Source organism: Ambystoma mexicanum, chromosome 2q, assembly GCF_040938575.1.
Source record: "Ambystoma mexicanum isolate Mex_15411 chromosome 2q, UKY_AmexF1_1, whole genome shotgun sequence".
NCBI classification, from domain to species: domain Eukaryota; kingdom Metazoa; phylum Chordata; class Amphibia; order Caudata; family Ambystomatidae; genus Ambystoma; species Ambystoma mexicanum.
Window position 1 is genome coordinate 1,445,099,689 of NC_090924.1, and position 22,790 is coordinate 1,445,122,478.

Here is a 22,790-nt window from a genome sequence, read left to right on the forward strand (position 1 = left end):
AACATTGTCTTGACTTAAACTGGGTAACAAAAAGTGACATTTTATCTGAAACCTGGCTTAAGGAACTGAATTCTGCCTGGCAACTACCCCCCATCAGGAGTGAAACTTGAGTCACAGCTGTGTTCCCAGGCCTATCTGCCTTTTGCTGGCCACACTAAGGATATGCCATCTCTCTGATAATTGAATTAAGGGGAGCCCCACAGAATACAGGAGCTCTGAACAAAGCCCTGTCCTGACTCAGGCAAATGTTTTATTGCAGATGTCGTAAAACAGCTTCCTCTTGGCAGAAGCTGGGAGTGGCAGGGTCTCTGAGCTTGGCAGAAACTGGAAAGACTGGTTTCTGTACCATGTGACCTGAAAAGACACACCTCTATAGCCAGAATATGGTTTTAGAAAAAGATGAATAACTCATAGTACGGACTTGTGAAAATTATTTAAATGATACCATAATTCTTGTGATTTTTCTGCCCACATTTTAAGAGGTTTTTCGAACCGGTGGCATGTTCAGGGGGGTTTTAGCGGAAAAGAGGATATTACTCAAAATGTGTGCATGTGAAAAATCTGACACTTCATCAATTAATGTCCATACTCCTTGCGCACATGTGTGTAAATTTGGGGTAATGTCCGGAATTGCAAACCAGTTAAAAAGTGCAAAATATTGCCATTTCTGAATGCAAGCTCCCAGGAAGAGCAGAGTTTGAACAGGAGATACCTCCTGTGATATGTGAGGGGTGCATATGATTTTAAAACAATATGTACCTCTGCAAATATGTATTTGGTTCAAATCTAGATTTGTGTGTAAGTTGACAGGAGGAGTGGACTTTCTGCAGGCTGTAAGATGACATCACTCTGACACAACTTAGCTCCCCAATCAAGTGAGAAATGGAAGTTTGACCAATTAGAAGCTGAGAGAGAGGTAGGGTCAGTGATGCTAGAACACACCCACATTCTAAACACATAAAAGCAGACAGACAGGACAGATAGGGACTCTTCAAATCAATTTGCAGCTGGAAGCTCTGCCGGGAAAATCCATACTTCAAATCCATCAAACCTCCAGAGAGCCAAACTAGAGACTTCAATCTATCCAGAACTAGAGACCCAGACCAGACCAGCAGAGTAGAGCTGACCTGTTAGCAGAACCAGAGAGAGCTGACCCAGATCACTGTGAAGTGCAGAGACCAGAGGCGAGTCTAAAACCTGACCAGATCCGTGGCGTGGCCCATTTCATTTCTAAATATAGTGTGAGTACCTAGAAAACTGTGCAGAACCAATCTCTTAGTTAAAATAATATAATTCAATCTATTTAATCTAAGTAGAACTGCCTCCTAACTGTCACCCGTCATTTGCAAAGCTGTCACCTGTATTTTCTAGTTGCAAGCTGCACTTGTCTTTTTGAACTTTAAAATTTCAAATCTGAAAAACGACCTTTATTTAATCGCTCATATCTCCGTGACCGTTTGTGCAAGAGACTTGCAGTAATTTTCATCTGGAAGCTGAGATCCTAGGCTTTCCGAGGACCCCAAAACGATAGTGATAGTCCTTGTAGTTCCTCTGTAATCGCGCTCGGCGCATTCGCAAATTTAGCCGCGATATGACATTTTACCGCGATTTGCAAATTTCTCCACGTGTGAAAACAGAAGCTGCTTGCCTTCCATTTGCCAGAAATTCGTTTAACCTGCTAATTATCCCTGAATCATTGCTAGTGTGAGCCTGGACTAATATTAACTAGATACCACTCACCCTGAACCTCTAGAGGGAATTAAAAGCATTTTAACATATTTTCACTCCATTGCCAGCACATTTAAAAGCATTTGGGCCTGTGTTTTCAACGTCTGTAGTCTAAGTTGCTGGGGTGAACTGAATTACATTTGATTGCATTTCTGAGAACTGTGTGCCTTCCTTCCATTTCCTTGCATTGCATAAAAGGGGGGGGGTGAATTGTCCAAGAAAGTGATTACATTGTCTTTGCTGAAATCCTATCAAGTTATTTTCTTTACTGCATTTCATTCCACATTGCATCCATTTGAAACCATAAAAGTATTGTTGCTATCTTATCCATTTTGTAAGAGGATTCAATTCAACACTACAGCTAAGTCAACGCCTAGTCTATAATACTGAATGAAAACCCTTATTGATATATCTTTAGGTCCAGTTCATGCGTTCTGGATGACTACCCCTGTATAACACCCCTCTCTTGGAATCCCCCTGACCCCACTGAGCCAAGAAGTAGTTCTGTTTTGCAAGTTTAAAAGGTTTATTTGATAATTTAAAATAGATATATATATATCACGCTTTATAATAAATTAATAATTGAATAGCACACTTAATCTGATATGATAAAGATCAACAACGGAGAATCTGGCACTAGCACACTTCTTTATAATTACTAAGGAGTTGAGATGAAATGGATAAGGTAGCACACTGGTAAATAGGTACAGAAGTATAATGTGGTAGAAAATGCTTTATAGAGTTCAAATGGATGTAATGTTGAATGAAAATGTAATACAGAAAATACTCAATATAATTTCAACAAACAAGGTAATCACTTTTCTCTGGCAATCCACTCCCCCCCCCCTTGATGCAAGGCAAGGAAATGGAAGGAAACACACAGTTCTCAGAAATGCAATCAAATGTGATTCAGTTCAATCCCAGCAAGCTTACAGAAAACAGATAGGAGTTTTGAAAACACAGGCCCAAATTGCTTTGATATGTGCTGGCAATGAATTAAAAAAATATGCTAAACGCTTTTAATTCCCTTACAGAGGTTCAGGGTGAGTGGTATCTAGTTAATATTAGTCCAGGCTCACACTAGCAATGATGCAGGGATAGTTAGCAGGTTAAACGAATTTCTGGCAAATGGAAGGCAAGCAGCAGCAGTTTTTACATGTGAAGAAATTTGCAAATCGCGGTAAAATTCGCGAATGCGTGTTCCGCGATTGCGGTAAAACTATAAGGGGTAGGAATGCGGTTCTTGGTGCGATTCAAAGCTACGATTCTAAGCTATCAGAGGAAAGTTACTGCAAGTCTCTAGCCCAAACGGTCGCGGAGATATGAGCGATTTTATAAAGGTCGTTTTTGGGTTTGCAAATTTCAAAAGCTCAAAATGACAAGTGCAGCTTGCAACTAGAAATGACAGGTGACAGCTAGGAGGCAGTTCTACTTAGGTTAAATAGATTGAATTAGATGAATTTAAACTAAGAGATTGGTTCTACACAGTTCTGCTGGGTACTCACACTATATTCTTGAATTAAATGGGCCTCATCACGGATCTGGTCAGGGTTTTAGACTGGGCTCTGGTCACTCTCTCTGCTGGTCGGGGTCTCTCTGGTCTGGTCTCTTAGTACAGCACTGCTTTCTCTCTGGTCTGGTCTCTTAGTACAGCACTGCTTTCTCTCTGGTCTGGTCTCTTAGTACAGCACTGCTTTCTCTCTGGTCTGGTCTCTTAGTTCTGGATAGATTGATGAATTTGAAGTCTGGATCTCTGGATGTTGTATGGAGGTAAGTATGGATTTTTCCGGCAGAGCGTCCCGCTGCAGATGGATTTGGAAGGTCCCTATCTGTCCTGTCTGTCTGCTTTTATGTGTTTAGAATGTGGGTGTGTTCTAGCATCACTGACCCTACCTCTCTCTCAGCTTCTAATTGGTCAAACTTTCATTCGTCCCCTGATTGGCGAACTAAGTTGTGTCAGAGTGATGTCAGCCATTTATGATCTCTTGAAGAACCTTCCTTATCATCTGTGCACCCAAATCTATATATGATCAAAATACATACTTCAGAGTTACACAGTTGTTTGAAATTACATATACATAGTGTGGCTGAATTTAGCCATGTCTCTGTCCAAATCTGCTCATTCTAGGAGCTTGCATTCAAAAATGGCAACTTCTAGAACCTTTTCATGTGCTAAACAACATTGGATCTTCATTAAATTTTATACAACTGTTCCTCACATATCTACCCACATACCAATGCATTTTCGTTTGTCTAGCTGAAACAGGGAGTCTGTAATATTAATAAACAATGGGGTTTTGCCCCAGAACATCACACAAATTCGAGTTTAGTCTTGAATTAAAGGTACATTTTTTAAATTAAAGCTCTCAAAGTTATACATTTCTGTCATTTGATTACAAAGAGTTATCAGTGTTTTTGTAAAATATATATTTTCCTTTCAATTCAGTCCTCAGAGTGTTGAGGTCCGCCTCCAAGACTTGGGTGGGTCAGTCCTCTGGGCAGGCAGGGCTTTGTTGACATTAACACAGTCAAAATCAACATATTCCTTTCAGAGGAAAGGGGCCATTGTGTGGTCTCTGGGAAGCTCCCGGCCAGTCTGCCTTCCATCAATCAAAATGTCATGTGAGATTCTAACTCCTGGTGTGAAGCTCTTGAGGTGAGAGGGTTTCCCAGGCTTCAGGCCTCTGGGAACAGCATGTGGCTAATTTTTAATTAAAATGCAGCCTTTGAAGTCAGCTAAGTCAAATCCCTTTGTCAGCTACTGCACTCAGTTCTCCTGTCAGAGTTTAGACCGCCAGCGCCCCCTTGAGGATTTTGTTGGTACTGCATGCAATTTTGGGATTTTCTTGGATTAATGCATTCTAAACAGGAATGGTTCTTACATGGTAGTAAATCCTTGCTTAACATTGTTTTGATGGGGCTCCTTACAGTAAAATGGTTATGTGGAACCCCACAAAAGGGTTGAATCTTTAAAGTGGTCCAATGAGTCACGATTTCAGCAACTTTTTGACATCAGTAACAGTGGATTTTGTTAACAAAGACCTTTCTTTACACTGGTGGGTGGCAAGTTAGGTAACCATTTTGGTGTGCGCACAACTGCGCAGCTCTCCTGGATTCTGGGATGAAATGATGGGCGGCGACAGCGCATCCCCATCTTTACCCACTCCAACGATTTATTTTTGTTCTGGGGCAAAATGATGGGCAGCGACAGCTTAATCCCCATCTTTACCCCGTCTAATGATTCCACATGGGTCAAAACCCTCCACAATTTCATGTCAACTCCTTAGTGGTTATCAAGAAGTGTGCTAGTGTCAGATTCTCCGTTGTTAATCTTTAGCATATCAGATTAGGTGTGATAGTTAATTATTAATTTATTATAAAGCGTGATATATATATACATTGGTTAAATTCTCAAATAAACCTTTAACTTGCAAAACAGAACTACTTCTTGGCTCAGTGGGGTCAGGAGGATTCCAAGAGAGGGGTGTTATATAGGGGTAGTCATCCAGAACGCATGAACTGGACATAAAGATATATCAATAAGGGTTTTCATTCAGTATTCTAGACTAGGCGTTGACTTAGCTGTAGTGTTGAATTGAATCCTCTTACAATAGGCATACAATGCATTCACTGGCTATAGATGGCATTCCTAATGCATTATAGTCTGTGATAAACATGTGATGGCATAGACCCCATGTGCAGGGCTGCACCTTGTATTCTATGACTATACAAAGCATTCACTGGCTATGGATGTCAATCCTGATGCATTGTAGTCTGGGCTAAACATGTGATGGCAGGGACCACATATGCAGGGCTGCACCTTGCATTCTATACAGGCATACAATGCATTCACTGGCTATGGATGTCATTCCTGATGCATTGTAGTCTAGGCTAAACATGTGATGGCAGGGACCCCATATGCAGGGCTGCACCTTGCATTCTATACAGGCATACAATGCATTCACTGGCTATGGATGTCATTCCTGATGCATTGTAGTCTGGTCTAAACATGTGATGGCAGGGACCCCATATGCAGGGATGCACCTTGCATTCTATGACTATACATGCATACAATGTGTTTACTGTCTATGTTAGGCATTCCTGAACCATTGTAGTCTGGGCTAAACGTGGGGTGGCAGGGACCCCATATGCGGGGCTGTACCTTGCATTCTATGACTATACAGAAATGCAATGCAGTCACTGACTATGGATGGCATTCCTGATGCACTGTATTCTGGGCTAAACATGTGATGGCAGGAACCCCATATGCGGGGCTGCAGTTTGCATTTAATGGCTTTACAGGCATGCAATGCATTCACAGGCTATGGATGGAATTCCTGATGCACTGTAGTCTGGGCTAAACATGTGATGGCATGGACCCCATATGCGGGTCTGCACCTTGCATTCTATGACTATACAGGCATACAATGCATTAACCGGCTATGGATGGCATTCCTGATGCATTGTAGTCTGGGCTAAACATGTGATGTCAGGGACCCCATATGCAGGACAGCACCTTGCTTTCTATGACTATACAGGCAACAATGCATTCACTGGCTATTGATGGCATTCCTGATGCACTGTAGTCTGGGCTAAACATGTGATGGCAGGGACCCCATATGCGGGTCTGCATCTTGCATTCTATGACTATACAATGCATTCACTGGCTATAGATGTCATTCCTGATGCATTGTAGTCTGGGCTAAACATGTGATGGCAGGGACCACATATGCTGGGCTGCAGGCATACAATGCATTCACTTGCTAGGGATGGCATTCCTGATGCATTTTAGTCTGTACTAAACATGTAATAGCAGGGACCCCATATGCGGGGCTTCACCTTGCATTCTATGACTATACAGGCATGCAATGCATTCACTGGCTATGGATGGCATTCCTGATGCACTGTAGTCTGTGCTAAACATGTGAAGGCATGGACCCCATATGCAGGACTGCACCTTGCATTCTTTGACTATAAAGGCATACAATTCATTCAATGGCTATGGATGGCATTCCTGGTGCACTGTAGTCTGGGCTAAACATGTAGTGGCAGGGACCCCATATGCGGGGCGGCACCTTGCATTCTATGACCATACAATTCATTCAATGGCTATGGATGGCATTCCTGGTGCATTGTAGTCTGGGCTATACATGTGATGGCAGTGACCCATATGCAGGGCTGCACCTTCCGTTCTATTACTATACAGGCATACAATGCATTCACTGGCTATGGATGGCATTCCTGATGCATTGTAGTCTGGGCTAAACGTGATGTCAGGGACCCAATATGCCCGACTGCACCTTGCATTCTATGACTATACAGGCAACAATGCATTCACTGGCTATGGATGGCATTCCTGATGCACTGTAGTTTGGGCTATACATGTGATGGCAGGGACCCCTTATGCAAGGCTGTACCTTGCATTCTATGACTATACAGGCATACAATGCATTCACTGGCAATGTATGGCATTCCTGATGCATTGTAGTCTGGGCTAAACATGTGATGGCAGGGAACCCATATGCGGGGCTGCACATTGCATTTTATGACGATAAAGGCATACAATGCATTCACTGGCTATGGATGGCATTCCTGGTGCACTGTAGTCTGGGCTAAACATGTAGTGGCAGGGACCCCATATGTGGGGCTGCACCTTGCATTCTATGACCATACAATTCATTCAATGGCTATGGATGGCATTCCTGGTGCATTGTAGTCTGGGCTACACATGTGATAGCAGTGACCCATATGCAGGGCTGCACCTTCCGTTCTATTACTATACAGGCATACAATGCATTCACTGGCTATGGATGGCATTCCTGATGCATTGTAGTCTGGGCTAAACATGTGATGTCAGGGACCCAATATGCCCGACTGCACCTTGCATTCTATGACTATACAGGCAACAATGCATTCACTGGCTATGGATGGCATTCCTGATGCACTGTAGTTTGGGCTATACATGTGATGGCAGGGACCCCATATGCAAGGCTGTACCTTGCATTCTATGACTATACAGGCATACAATGCATTCACTGGCAATGTATGGCATTCCTGATGCATTGTAGTCTGGGCTAAACATGTGATGGCAGGGAACCCATATGCGGGGCTGCACATTGCATTTTATGACGATAAAGGCATACAATGCATTCACTGGCTATGGCTGGCATTCCTGATGCATTGTAGCCTGTACTAAACATGTGATGGTAGGGAGCCCATATGCAGGCCTGCACCTTGCATTCTATGACTATACAGGCATGCAATGCATTAACTGGCTATGGATGGCATTCCTGATGCATTGTAGACTGGGCTAAATATCTGATCGCAGGGACCCCATATGCAAGGTTGCACCTTGCATTCTGTGACTCTACAGGCATACAATGCAGTCACTGGCTATGGATGACATTCCTGATGCATTGTAGTCTGGGCTAAACATGTGATGGCAGGGATCCCAGATGTGGGGCTGCACCTTGCATTTTATGACTAAAAAAGGCATACAATGCATTCACGGGCTATGGATGGAATTCCTGATGCATTGTAGTCTGGGTTAAACATGTGATGGCATGGACCCCATATGCAGGGCTGCACCTTGCATTCTATGAACATAGAGGCATTCAATTCATTCAATGGCTATGGATGGCATTCCTGGTGCATTGTATTCTCGGCTACACATGTGATGGCAGTGACCCCATATGCAGGACTGCACCTTGCATTCTATGACTATACAGGCAACAATGCATTCACTGGCTATGGATGGCATTCCTGATGCACTGTAGTCTGAGCTAAGCATGTGATGGCAGGGACCCCATATGCAGGGCTGCACCTTGCATTCTATGACTCTACAGGCATACAATGCATTCACTGGCTATATATGTCATTCCTGATGCATTGTAGTCTGGTCTAAACATGTGATGGCAGGGACCCAATATGCAGGGTTGCACCTTGCATTCTATGACAATACAGGCATACAATGCATTCACTGGCTATGAATGTCATTCCTGATGCATTGTAGTCTGGTCTAAACATGTGATGGCAGAGAACCCATATGCGGGGCTGCACCTTGAATTCTATGACTATACAATGCATTCACTGGCTATTGATGTCAATCCTGATGCATTGCAGTCTGGGCTACACATGTGATGACAGGGATCCCATATGCGGGGATGCACCTTCCATTTTATGACTATACAGGCATACAATGCATTCACGGGCTATGGATGAAATTCCTGATGCATTGTAGTCTGGGCTAAACATGTGATGTCAGGCACCCCATATGCCCGACTGCACCTTGCATTCTATGACTATACAGGCATACAATGCATTAACCGGCTATGGATGGCATTCCTGATGCATTGTAGTCTGGGCTAAACATGTGATGTCAGAGACCCCATATGCAGGACTGCACCTTGCATTCTATGAATATACAGGCATACAATGCATTCACTGGCTATGGATGACATTCCTGATGCACTGTAGTCTGGGCTGAACATTTGATGGCAGGGACCCTATATGCAGGGCTGCACCTTGCATTCTATGAATATACAGGCATACAATGCATTCACTGACTATGAATGTCATGCCTGATGCATTGTAGTCTCTGCTAAATATGTGATGGCAGAGACCCCATATGCGGGTCTGCACCTTGCATTCTATGACTATACAATGCATTCACTGGCTATGGATGGCATTCCTGACGCATTGTAGTCTGGCTAATCATGTGATGGCAGGTACCCCATATGCAGGGCTAAAACATGCATTCTATACAGGCATACAATGCATTCACTGGCTATGGATGTCATTCCTGATGCATTGTAGTCTAGGCTAAACATGTGATGGCAGGGACCCCATATGCAGGGCTGCACCTTGCATTCTATACAGGCATGCAATGCATTCAGCTATGGATGTCATTCCTGATGCATTGTAGTCTGGGCTAAACATGTGATGGCAGGGACCACATATGCAGGGCTGCACCTTGCATTCTATACAGTCATACAATGCATTCACTGGCTATAGATGGCATTCTTGATGCATTGTAGTCTGTGCTAAACATGTGATGACAGGGAGCCCATATGCAGGGCTGCAGGCATACAATACATTCACCGGCTATGGATGGCATTCCTGATGCATTTTAGTCTGTACTAAACATGTGATAGCAGGGACCCCATATGAGGGGCTGCACCTTGCATTCTATGACTATACAGGCATACAATGTATTCACTGGCTATGGATGGTTTTCCTGATGCACTGTAGTCTGTGCTAAACATGTGAAGGCATGGACCCCATATGCAGGGCTGCACCTTGCATTCTATGACTATAGAGGCATACAATTCATTCAATGGCTACGGATGGCATTCCTGGTGCACTGTAGTCTGGGCTAAACATGTAGTGGCAGGGACCCCATATGCAGGGCTGCACCTTGCATTCTATGACCATACATTGCATTCACTGGCTATGGATGGCATTCCTGATGCATTGTAGTCTGGGCTAAACATGTGATGGCAGGGACCCCATATGCAAGGCTGTACCTTGCATTCTATGACTATGCAGGCATACAATGCATTCACTGGCTATGGATGGTATTCCTGATGCATTGTAGTCTGGGCTAAACATGTGATGTCAGGGACCCCATATGCAGGACTGCACCTTGCATTCTATGACTATACAGGCAACAATGCATTCACTGGTTATTCCTGATGCACTGTAGTTTGGGCTAGACATATGATGGCAGGGACCCCATATGCAAGGCTGTACCTTGCATTCTATGACTATACAGGCATACAATGCATTCATTGGCAATGTATGGCATTCCTGATGCATTGTAGTCTGGGATAAACATGTGATGGCAGGGACCCCATATGCGGGGCTGCACCTTGCATTTTATGACTATAAAGGCATACAATGCATTCACTGGCTATGGCTGGCATTCCTGATGCATTGTAGTCTGTACTAAACATGTGATGGCAGGGAGCCCATATGCAGGCCTGCACCTTGCATTTTATGACTATACAGGCATACAATGCATTCACGGGCTATGGATGGAATTCCTGATGCATTGTAGTCTGGGTTAAACATGTGATGGCAGGGACCCCACATGCGGGGCTGCACCTTGCATTTTATGACTATAAAGGCATACAATGCATTCACTGGCTATGGCTGGCATTCCTGATGCATTGTAGTCTGTACTAAACATGTGATGGCAGGGGACCCATATGCAGGACTGCACCTTACATTCTATGACTATACATGCAACAATGCATTCACGGGCTATGGATGGCATTCCTGATGCACTGTAGTCTGGGCTGAACATGTGATGGCAGGGACCACATATGCTGGGCTGCACCTTGCATTCTATGACTCTACAGGCATACAATGCATTCACTGGCTATGAATGTCATTCCTGATGCATTGTAATCCGGTCTAAACATGTGATGGTAGGGACCCCATACGCAGAGCTGCACCTTGCATTATATGACTATACAGGCATACAATGCATTCACTTTCTATAGATGGCATTCCTAATGCATTATAGTCTGTGCTAAACATGGAATGGCAGTGACCCCATGTGCAGGGCTGCACCTTGCATTCTATGACTATACAATGCATTCACTGGCTATGGATGTCAATCATGATGCATTGTAGTCTGGGCTAAACATGTGATGGCAGGGACCCCATATGCAGGGCTGCACCTTACATTCTATACAGGCATACAATGCATTCACTGGCTATGGATGTCGTTCCTGATGCATTGTAGTCTGGGTTAAACATGTGATGGCAGGGACCCCATATGCAGGGCTGCACCTTGCATTCTATACAGGCATACAATGCATTCACTGGCTATGGATGTCATTCCTGATGCATTGTAGTCTGGGATAAACATGTGATGGCAGGGAGCCCATATGCAGGCCTGCACCTTGCATTCTATGACTATACAGGCATGCAATGCAGTCACTGGCTATGGATGGCATTCCTGAAGCACTGTATTCTGGGCTAAACATGTGATGGCAGGGACCCCATATGCAGGGATGCACCTTGCATTCCATGACTTTACAGGCATACAATGCGTTCACGGTCTATGGTTGGCATTCCTGAACCATTGTAGCCTGGGCTAAACATGGGGTGGCAGGGACCCCATATGCGGGGCTGCACCTTGCATTCTATGACTATACAGGCATACAATGCATGCACTGGCTATGGATGGCATTCCTGATGCATTGTAGTCTGGGCTAAACATGTGATGGCAGGGAGCCCATATGCAGGCCTGCACCTTGCATTCTATGACTATACAGGCATGCAATGCAGTCACTGGCTATGGATGGCGTTCCTGATGCACTGTATTCTGGGCTAAACATGTGATGGCAGGGACCCCATATGCGGGGCTGCAGCTTGCATTTTATGACTATACAGGCATGCAATGCATTCACAGGCTATGGATGGAATTCCTGATACATTGTAGTCTGGGCTAAACATGTGATGGCATGGACCCCATATGGGGGTCTGCACCTTGCATTCTTTGACTATACAGGCATACAATGCATTAACCGGCTATGGATGGCATTCCTGATGCATTGTAGTCTGGGCTAAACATGTGATGTCAGGGACCCCATATACAGGACTGCACCTTGCTTTCCATGACTATACAATGCATTCACTGGCTATGGATGTCAATCCTGATGCATTGCAGTCTGGGCTAAACATGTGATGGCAGGGATCCCATATGCAGGGCTGCACCTTGCATTCTATGACTCTACAGGCATACAATGCATTCACTGGCTATGAATGTCATTCCTGATGCATTGTAGTCTGGTCTAAACATGTGATGGCAGGGACCCAATATGCAGGGCTGCACCTTGCATTCTATGAGTATACAATGCATTCACTGGCTATGGATGTCAATCCTGATGCATTGCAGTCTGGGCTAAACATGTGATGGCAGGGATCCCATATGCAGGGCTGCACCTTGCATAATATGACTATACAGGCATGCAATGCATTCACAGGCTATGGATGGAATTCCTGATACATTGTAGTCTGGGCTAAACATGTGATGGCATGGACCCCATATGCGGGTCTGCACCTTGCATTCTTTGACTATACAGGCATACAATGCATTAACCGGCTATGGATGGCATTCCTGATGCATTGTAGTCTGGGCTAAACATGTGATGTCAGGGACCCCATATACAGGACTGCACCTTGCTTTCCATGACTATACAATGCATTCACTGGCTATGGATGTCAATCCTGATGCATTGTAGTTTGGGCTAAACATGTGATGTCAGGGACCCCATATGCCCGACTGCACCTTGCATTCTATGTCTATACAGGCATACAATGCATTAACTGGCTATGGATGGCATTCCTGATGCATTGTAGTCTGGGCTAAACATGTGATGTCAGGGACCCCATATGCAGGACTGCACCTTGCTTTCTATGACTATACTGGCAACAATGCATTCACTGACTATGAAGGTCATGCCTGATGCATTGTAGTCTCTGCTAAACATGTGATGGCAGAGACCCCATATGCAGGTCTGCATCTTGCATTCTATGACTATACAATGCATTCACTGGCTATGGATGGCATTCCTTATGCATTGTAGACTGGGCTTATCATGTGATGGCAGTGACCCCATATGCAGGGATAAACCTTGTATTCTATACAGGCATACAATGCATTCACTGGCTATGGATGTCATTCCTGATGCATTGTAGTCTGGGCTAAACATGTGATGGCAGGGACCCCATATGCAGGGCTGCACCTTGCATTATATACAGGTATGCAATGCATTCAGCTATGGATGTCATTCCTGATGCATTGTATCTGGGCTAAACATGTGATGGCAAGGACCACATATGCAGGGCTGCACCTTGCATTCTATACAGGCATACAATGCATTCACTGGCTATAGATGGCATTCTTGATGCATTGTAGTCTGTGCTAAACATGTGATGACAGGGAGCCCATATGCAGGGCTGCAGGAATAGAATACATTCACTGGCTATGGATGTCATTCCTGATGCATTGTAGTCTGGGCTAAACATGTGATGGCAGGGACCCCATATACAGGACTGCACCTTGCTTTCCATGACTATACAATGCATTCACTGGCTATGGATGTCAATCCTGATGCATTGCAGTCTGGGCTAAACATGTGATGGCAGGGATCCCATATGCAGGGCTGCACCTTGCATTCTACGACTCTACCGGCATACAATGCATTCACTGGCTATGAATGTCATTCCTGATGCATTGTAGTCTGGTCTAAACATGTGATGGCAGGGACCCAATATGCAGGGCTGCACCTTGCATTCTATGACTATACAGGCATACAATGCATTCACCTGCTATGAATGTCATTCCTTATGCATTGTAGTCTGGTCTAAGCATGTGATGGCATAGAACCCATGTGCAGGGCTGCACCTTGCATTCTATGATTATACAATGCATTCACTGGCTATGGATGTCAATCCTGATGCATTGCAGTCTGGGCTAAACATGTGATGGCAGGGACCCCATATACAGGACTGCACCTTGCTTTCCATGACTATACAATGCATTCACTGGCTATGGATGTCAATCCTGATGCATTGCAGTCTGGGCTAAACATGTGATGGCAGGGATCCCATATGCAGGGCTGCACCTTGCATTCTATGACTCTACAGGCATACAATGCATTCACTGGCTATGAATGTCATTCCTGATGCATTGTAGTCTGGTCTAAACATGTGATGGCAGGGACCCAATATGCAGGGCTGCACCTTGCATTCTATGACAATACAGGCATACAATGCATTCACTGGCTATGAATGTCATTCCTGATGCATTGTAGTCTGGTCTAAGCATGTGATGGCATAGAACCCATGTGCAGGGCTGCACCTTGCATTCTATGATTATACAATGCATTCACTGGCTATGGATGTCAATCCTGATGCATTGCAGTCTGGGCTAAACATGTGATGGCAGGGATCCCATATGCAGGGCTGCACCTTGCATTCTATGACTATACAGGCATGCAATGCATTCACAGGCTATGGATGGAATTCCTGATACATTGTAGTCTGGGCTAAACATGTGATGGCATGGACCCCATATGCGGGTCTGCACCTTGCATTCTTTGACTATACAGGCATACAATGCATTAACCGGCTATGGATGGCATTCCTGATGCATTGTAGTCTGGGCTAAACATGTGATGTCAGGGACCCCATATACAGGACTGCACCTTGCTTTCCATGACTATACAATGCATTCACTGGCTATGGATGTCAATCCTGATGCATTGTAGTTTGGGCTAAACATGTGATGTCAGGGACCCCATATGCCCGACTGCACCTTGCATTCTATGTCTATACAGGCATACAATGCATTAACTGGCTATGGATGGCATTCCTGATGCATTGTAGTCTGGGCTAAACATGTGATGTCAGGGACCCCATATGCAGGACTGCACCTTGCTTTCTATGACTATACTGGCAACAATGCATTCACTGACTATGAAGGTCATCCCTGATGCATTGTAGTCTCTGCTAAACATGTGATGGCAGAGACCCCATATGCAGGTCTGCATCTTGCATTCTATGACTATACAATGCATTCACTGGCTATGGATGGCATTCCTTATGCATTGTAGACTGGGCTAATCATGTGATGGCAGGGACCCCATATGCAGGGCTAAACCTTGTATTCTATACAGGCATACAATGCATTCACTGGCTATGGATGTCATTCCTGATGCATTGTAGTCTGGGCTAAACATGTGATGGCAGGGACCCCATATGCAGGGCTGCACCTTGCATTCCATACAGGCATGCAATGCATTCAGCTATGGATGTCATTCCTGATGCATTGTATCTGGGCTAAACATGTGATGGCAAGGACCACATATGCAGGGCTGCACCTTGCATTCTATACAGGCATACAATGCATTCACTGGCTATAGATGGCATTCTTGATGCATTGTAGTCTGTGCTAAACATGTGATGACAGGGAGCCCATATGCAGGGCTGCAGGAATAGAATACATTCACTGGCTATGGATGTCATTCCTGATGCATTGTAGTCTGGGCTAAACATGTGATGGCAGGGACCCCATATACAGGACTGCACCTTGCTTTCCATGACTATACAATGCATTCACTGGCTATGGATGTCAATCCTGATGCATTGCAGTCTGGGCTAAACATGTGATGGCAGGGATCCCATATGCAGGGCTGCACCTTGCATTCTACGACTCTACCGGCATACAATGCATTCACTAGCTATGAATGTCATTCCTGATGCATTGTAGTCTGGTCTAAACATGTGATGGCAGGGACCCAATATGCAGGGCTGCACCTTGCATTCTATGACTATACAGGCATACAATGCATTCACCTGCTATGAATGTCATTCCTTATGCATTGTAGTCTGGTCTAAGCATGTGATGGCATAGAACCCATGTGCAGGGCTGCACCTTGCATTCTATGATTATACAATGCATTCACTGGCTATGGATGTCAATCCTGATGCATTGCAGTCTGGGCTAAACATGTGATGGCAGGGATCCCATATGCAGGGCTGCACCTTGCATTTTATGACTATACAGTCATACAATGCATTCACGGGCTATGGATGGAATTCCTGATGCATTGTAGTCTGGGCTAAACATGTGATGTCAGGGACCCCATATGCCCGACTGCACCTTGCATTCTATGTCTATACAGGCATACAATGCATTAACTGACTATGGATGGCATTCCTGATGCATTGTAGTCTGGGCTAAACATGTGATGTCAGGGACCCCATATGCAGGACTGCACCTTGCTTTCTATGACTATACTGGCAACAATGCATTCACTGACTATGAATGTCATGCCTGATGCATTGTAGTCTCTGCTAAACATGTGATGGCAGAGACCCCATATGCAGGTCTGCATCTTGCATTCTATGACTATACAATGCATTCACTGGCTATGGATGGCATTCCTGATGCATTGTAGTCTGGGCTAATCATGTGATGGCAGGGACCCGATATGCAGGGCTAAACCTTGCATTCTATACAGGCATAAAATGCATTCACTGGCTATGGATGTCATTCCTGATGCATTGTAGTCTGGGCTAAACATGTGATGGCAGGGACCGCATATGCAGGGCTGCACCTTGCATTCTATACAGGCATGCAATGCATTCAGCTATGGATGTCATTCCTGATGCATTGTAGTCTGGGCTAAACATGCGATGGCAGGGACCACATATGCAGGGCTGCACCTTGCATTCTATACAGGCATATAATGCATTCACTGGCTATAGATGGCATTCTTGATGCATTGTAGTCTGTGCTAAACATGTGATGACAGGGAGCCCATATGCAGGGCTGCAGGCATACAATGCATTCACTGGCTATGGATGTCATTCCTGATGCATTGCAGTCTTGGCTAATCATGTGATGGCAGGGAACACATTTGCAGGGCTGCACCTTGCATTCTATACAGGCATACAATGCATTAACTGGCAATGTATGGCATTCCTGATGCATTGTAGTCTGGGCTAAACATGTGATGGCAGGGAACCCATATGCGGGGCTGCACATTGCATTTTATGACGATAAAGGTATGCAATGCATTCACTGGCTATGGCTGGCATTCCTGATGCACTGTAGTCTGTACTAAACATGTGATGGTAGGGAGCCCATATGCAGGCCTGCACCTTGCATTCTATGACTATACAGGCATGCAATGCATTAACTGGCTATGGATGGCATTCCTGATGCATTGTAGACTGGGCTAAATATCTGATCGCAGGGACCCCATATGCAAGGTTGCACCTTGCATTCTGTGACTATACAGGCATACAATGCAGTCACTGGCTATGGATGGCATTCCTGATGCATTGTAGTCTGGGCTAAACATGTGATGGCAGGGATCCCAGATGTGGGGCTGCACCTTGCATTTTATGACTAAAAAAGGCATACAATGCATTCACGGGCTATGGATGGAATTCCTGATGCATTGTAGTCTGGGTTAAACATGTGATGGCATGGACCCCATATGCAGGGCTGCACCTTGCATTCTATGACCATAGAGGCATACAATTCATTCAATGGCTATGGATGGCATTCCTGGTGCATTGTATTCTGGGCTACACATGTGATGGCAGTGACCCCATATGCAGGACTGCACCTTGCATTCTATGACTATACAGGCAACAATGCATTCACTGGCTATGGATGGCATTCCTGATGCACTGTAGTCTGAGCTAAGCATGTGATGGCAGGGACCCCATATGCAGGGCTGCACCTTGCATTCTATGACTCTACAGGGATACAATGCATTCACTGGCTATATATGTCATTCCTGATGCATTGTAGTCTGGTCTAAACATGTGATGGCAGGGACCCAATATGCAGGGTTGCACCTTGCATTCTATGACAATACAGGCATACAATGCATTCACTGGCTATGAATATCATTCCTGATGCATTGTAGTCTGGTCTAAACATGTGAGGCAGAGAACACATATGCGGGGCTGCACCTTGAATTCTATGACTATACAATGCATTCACTGGCTATTGATGTCAATCCTGATGCATTGCAGTCTGGGCTAAACATGTGATGGCAGGGATCCCATATGCGGGGCTGCACCTTCCATTTTATGACTATACAGGCATAAAATGCATTCACGGGCTATGGATGGAATTCCTGATGCATTGTAGTCTGGGCTAAACATGTGATGTCAGGGACCCCATATGCCCGACTGCACCTTGCATTCTATGAATATAAAGCATACAATGCATTCACTGGCTATGGATGACATTCCTGATGCACTGTAGTCTGGGCTGAAAATTTGATGGCAGGGACCCTACATGCAGGGCTGAACCTTGCATTCTATGAATATACAGGCATACAATGCATTCACTGACTATGAATGTCATGCCTGATGCATTGTAGTCTCTGCTAAACATGTGATGGCAGAGACCCCATATGCGGGTCTGCATCTTGCATTCTATGACTATACAATGCATTCACTGGCTATGGATGGCATTCCTGACGCATTGTAGTCTGGCTAATCATGTGATGGCAGGGACCCCATATGCAGGGCTAAAACTCTCATTCTATACAGGCATACAATGCATTCACTGGCTATGGATGTCATTCCTGATGCATTGTAGACTGGGCTAAACATGTGATGGCAGGGACCCCATATGCAGGGCTGCACCTTGCATTCTATACAGGCATGCAATGCATTCAGCTATGGATGTCATTCCTGATGCATTGTAGTCTGGGCTAAACATGTGATGCAGGGACCACATATGCAGGGCTGCACCTTGCATTCTATACAGTCATACAATGCATTCACTGGCTATAGATGGCATTCTTGATGCATTGTAGTCTGTGCTAAACATGTGATGACAGGGAGCCCATATGCAGGGCTGCAGGCATACAATACATTCACCGGCTATGGATGTCATTCCTGATGCATTGCAGTCTGGGCTAAACATGTGATGGCAGGGAACACATTTGCAGGGCTGCACCTTGCATTCTATACAGGCATACAATGCATTAACTGGCAATGTATGGCATTCCTGATGCATTGTAGTCTGGGCTAAACATGTGATGGCAGGGAACCCATATGCGGGGCTGCACATTGCATTTTATGACGATAAAGGTATGCAATGCATTCACTGGCTATGGCTGGCATTCCTGATGCATTGTAGTCTGTACTAAACATGTGATGGTAGGGAGCCCATATGCAGGCCTGCACTTTGCATTCTATGACTATACAGGCATACAATGCATTAACCGGCTATGGATGGCATTCCTGATGCATTGTAGTCTGGGCTAAACATGTGATGTCAGGGACCCCATATACAGGACTGCACCTTGCTTTCCATGACTATACAATGCATTCACTGGCTATGGATGTCAATCCTGATGCATTGTAGTTTGGGCTAAACATGTGATGTCAGGGACCCCATATGCCCGACTGCACCTTGCATTCTATGTCTATACAGGCATACAATGCATTAACTGGCTATGGATGGCATTCCTGATGCATTGTAGTCTGGGCTAAACATGTGATGTCAGGGACCCCATATGCAGGACTGCACCTTGCATTCTATGACTATACTGGCAACAATGCATTCACTGACTATGAAGGTCATGCCTGATGCATTGTAGTCTCTGCTAAACATGTGATGGCAGAGACCCCATATGCGGGTCTGCATCTTGCATTCTATGACTATACAATGCATTCACTGGCTATGGATGGCATTCCTGACGCATTGTAGTCTGGCTAATCATGTGATGGCAGGGACCCCATATGCAGGGCTAAAACTCTCATTCTATACAGGCATACAATGCATTCACTGGCTATGGATGTCATTCCTGATGCATTGTAGACTGGGCTAAACACGTGATGGCAGGGACCCCATATGCAGGGCTGCACCTTGCATTCTATACAGGCATGCAATGCATTCAGCTATGGATGTCATTCCTGATGCATTGTAGTCTGGGCTAAACATGTGATGCAGGGACCACATATGCAGGGCTGCACCTTGCATTCTATACAGTCATACAATGCATTCACTGGCTATAGATGGCATTCTTGATGCATTGTAGTCTGTGCTAAACATGTGATGACAGGGAGCCCATATGCAGGGCTGCAGGCATACAATACATTCACCGGCTATGGATGTCATTCCTGATGCATTGCAGTCTGGGCTAAACATGTGATGGCAGGGAACACATTTGCAGGGCTGCACCTTGCATTCTATACAGGCATACAATGCATTAACTGGCAATGTATGGCATTCCTGATGCATTGTAGTCTGGGCTAAACATGTGATGGCAGGGAACCCATATGCGGGGCTGCACATTGCATTTTATGACGATAAAGGTATGCAATGCATTCACTGGCTATGGCTGGCATTCCTGATGCATTGTAGTCTGTACTAAACATGTGATGGTAGGGAGCCCATATGCAGGCCTGCACTTTGCATTCTATGACTATACAGGCATACAATGCATTAACCGGCTATGGATGGCATTCCTGATGCATTGTAGTCTGGGCTAAACATGTGATGTCAGAGACCCCATATACAGGACTGCACCTTGCTTTCCATGACTATACAATGCATTCACTGGCTATGGATGTCAATCCTGATGCATTGTAGTTTGGGCTAAACATGTGATGTCAGGGACCCCATATGCCCGACTGCACCTTGCATTCTATGTCTATACAGGCATACAATGCATTAACTGGCTATGGATGGCATTCCTGATGCATTGTAGTCTGGGCTAAACATGTGATGTCAGGGACCCCATATGCAGGACTGCACCTTGCTTTCTATGACTATACTGGCAACAATGCATTCACTGACTATGAAGGTCATGCCTGATGCATTGTAGTCTCTGCTAAACATGTGATGGCAGAGACCCCATATGCAGGTCTGCATCTTGCATTCTATGACTATACAATGCATTCACTGGCTATGGATGGCATTCCTTATGCATTGTAGACTGGGCTAATCATGTGATGGCAGGGACCCCATATGCAGGGCTAAACCTTGTATTCTATACAGGCATACAATGCATTCAGTGGCTATGGATGTCATTCCTGATGCATTGTAGTCTGGGCTAAACATGTGATGGCAGGGACCCCATATGCAGGGCTGCACCTTGCATTCCATACAGGCATGCAATGCATTCAGCTATGGATGTCATTCCTGATGCATTGTATCTGGGCTAAACATGTGATGGCAAGGACCACATATGCAGGGCTGCACCTTGCATTCTATACAGGCATACAATGCATTCACTGGCTATAGATGGCATTCTTGATGCATTGTAGTCTGTGCTAAACATGTGATGACAGGGAGCCCATATGCAGGGCTGCAGGAATAGAATACATTCACTGGCTATGGATGTCATTCCTGATGCATTGTAGTCTGGGCTAAACATGTGATGGCAGGGACCCCATATACAGGACTGCACCTTGCTTTCCATGACTATACAATGCATTCACTGGCTATGGATGTCAATCCTGATGCATTGCAGTCTGGGCTAAACATGTGATGGCAGGGATCCCATATGCAGGGCTGCACCTTGCATTCTACGACTCTACCGGCATACAATGCATTCACTAGCTATGAATGTCATTCCTGATGCATTGTAGTCTGGTCTAAACATGTGATGGCAGGGACCCAATATGCAGGGCTGCACCTTGCATTCTATGACTATACAGGCATACAATGCATTCACCTGCTATGAATGTCATTCCTTATGCATTGTAGTCTGGTCTAAGCATGTGATGGCATAGAACCCATGTGCAGGGCTGCACCTTGCATTCTATGATTATACAATGCATTCACTGGCTATGGATGTCAATCCTGATGCATTGCAGTCTGGGCTAAACATGTGATGGCAGGGATCCCATATGCAGGGCTGCACCTTGCATTTTATGACTATACAGTCATACAATGCATTCACGGGCTATGGATGGAATTCCTGATGCATTGTAGTCTGGGCTAAACATGTGATGTCAGGGACCCCATATGCCCGACTGCACCTTGCATTCTATGTCTATACAGGCATACAATGCATTAACTGACTATGGATGGCATTCCTGATGCATTGTAGTCTGGGCTAAACATGTGATGTCAGGGACCCCATATGCAGGACTGCACCTTGCTTTCTATGACTATACTGGCAACAATGCATTCACTGACTATGAATGTCATGCCTGATGCATTGTAGTCTCTGCTAAACATGTGATGGCAGAGACCCCATATGCAGGTCTGCATCTTGCATTCTATGACTATACAATGCATTCACTGGCTATGGATGGCATTCCTGATGCATTGTAGTCTGGGCTAATCATGTGATGGCAGGGACCCGATATGCAGGGCTAAACCTTGCATTCTATACAGGCATACAATGCATTCACTGGCTATGGATGTCATTCCTGATGCATTGTAGTCTGGGCTAAACATGTGATGGCAGGGACCGCATATGCAGGGCTGCACCTTGCATTCTATACAGGCATGCAATGCATTCAGCTATGGATGTCATTCCTGATGCATTGTA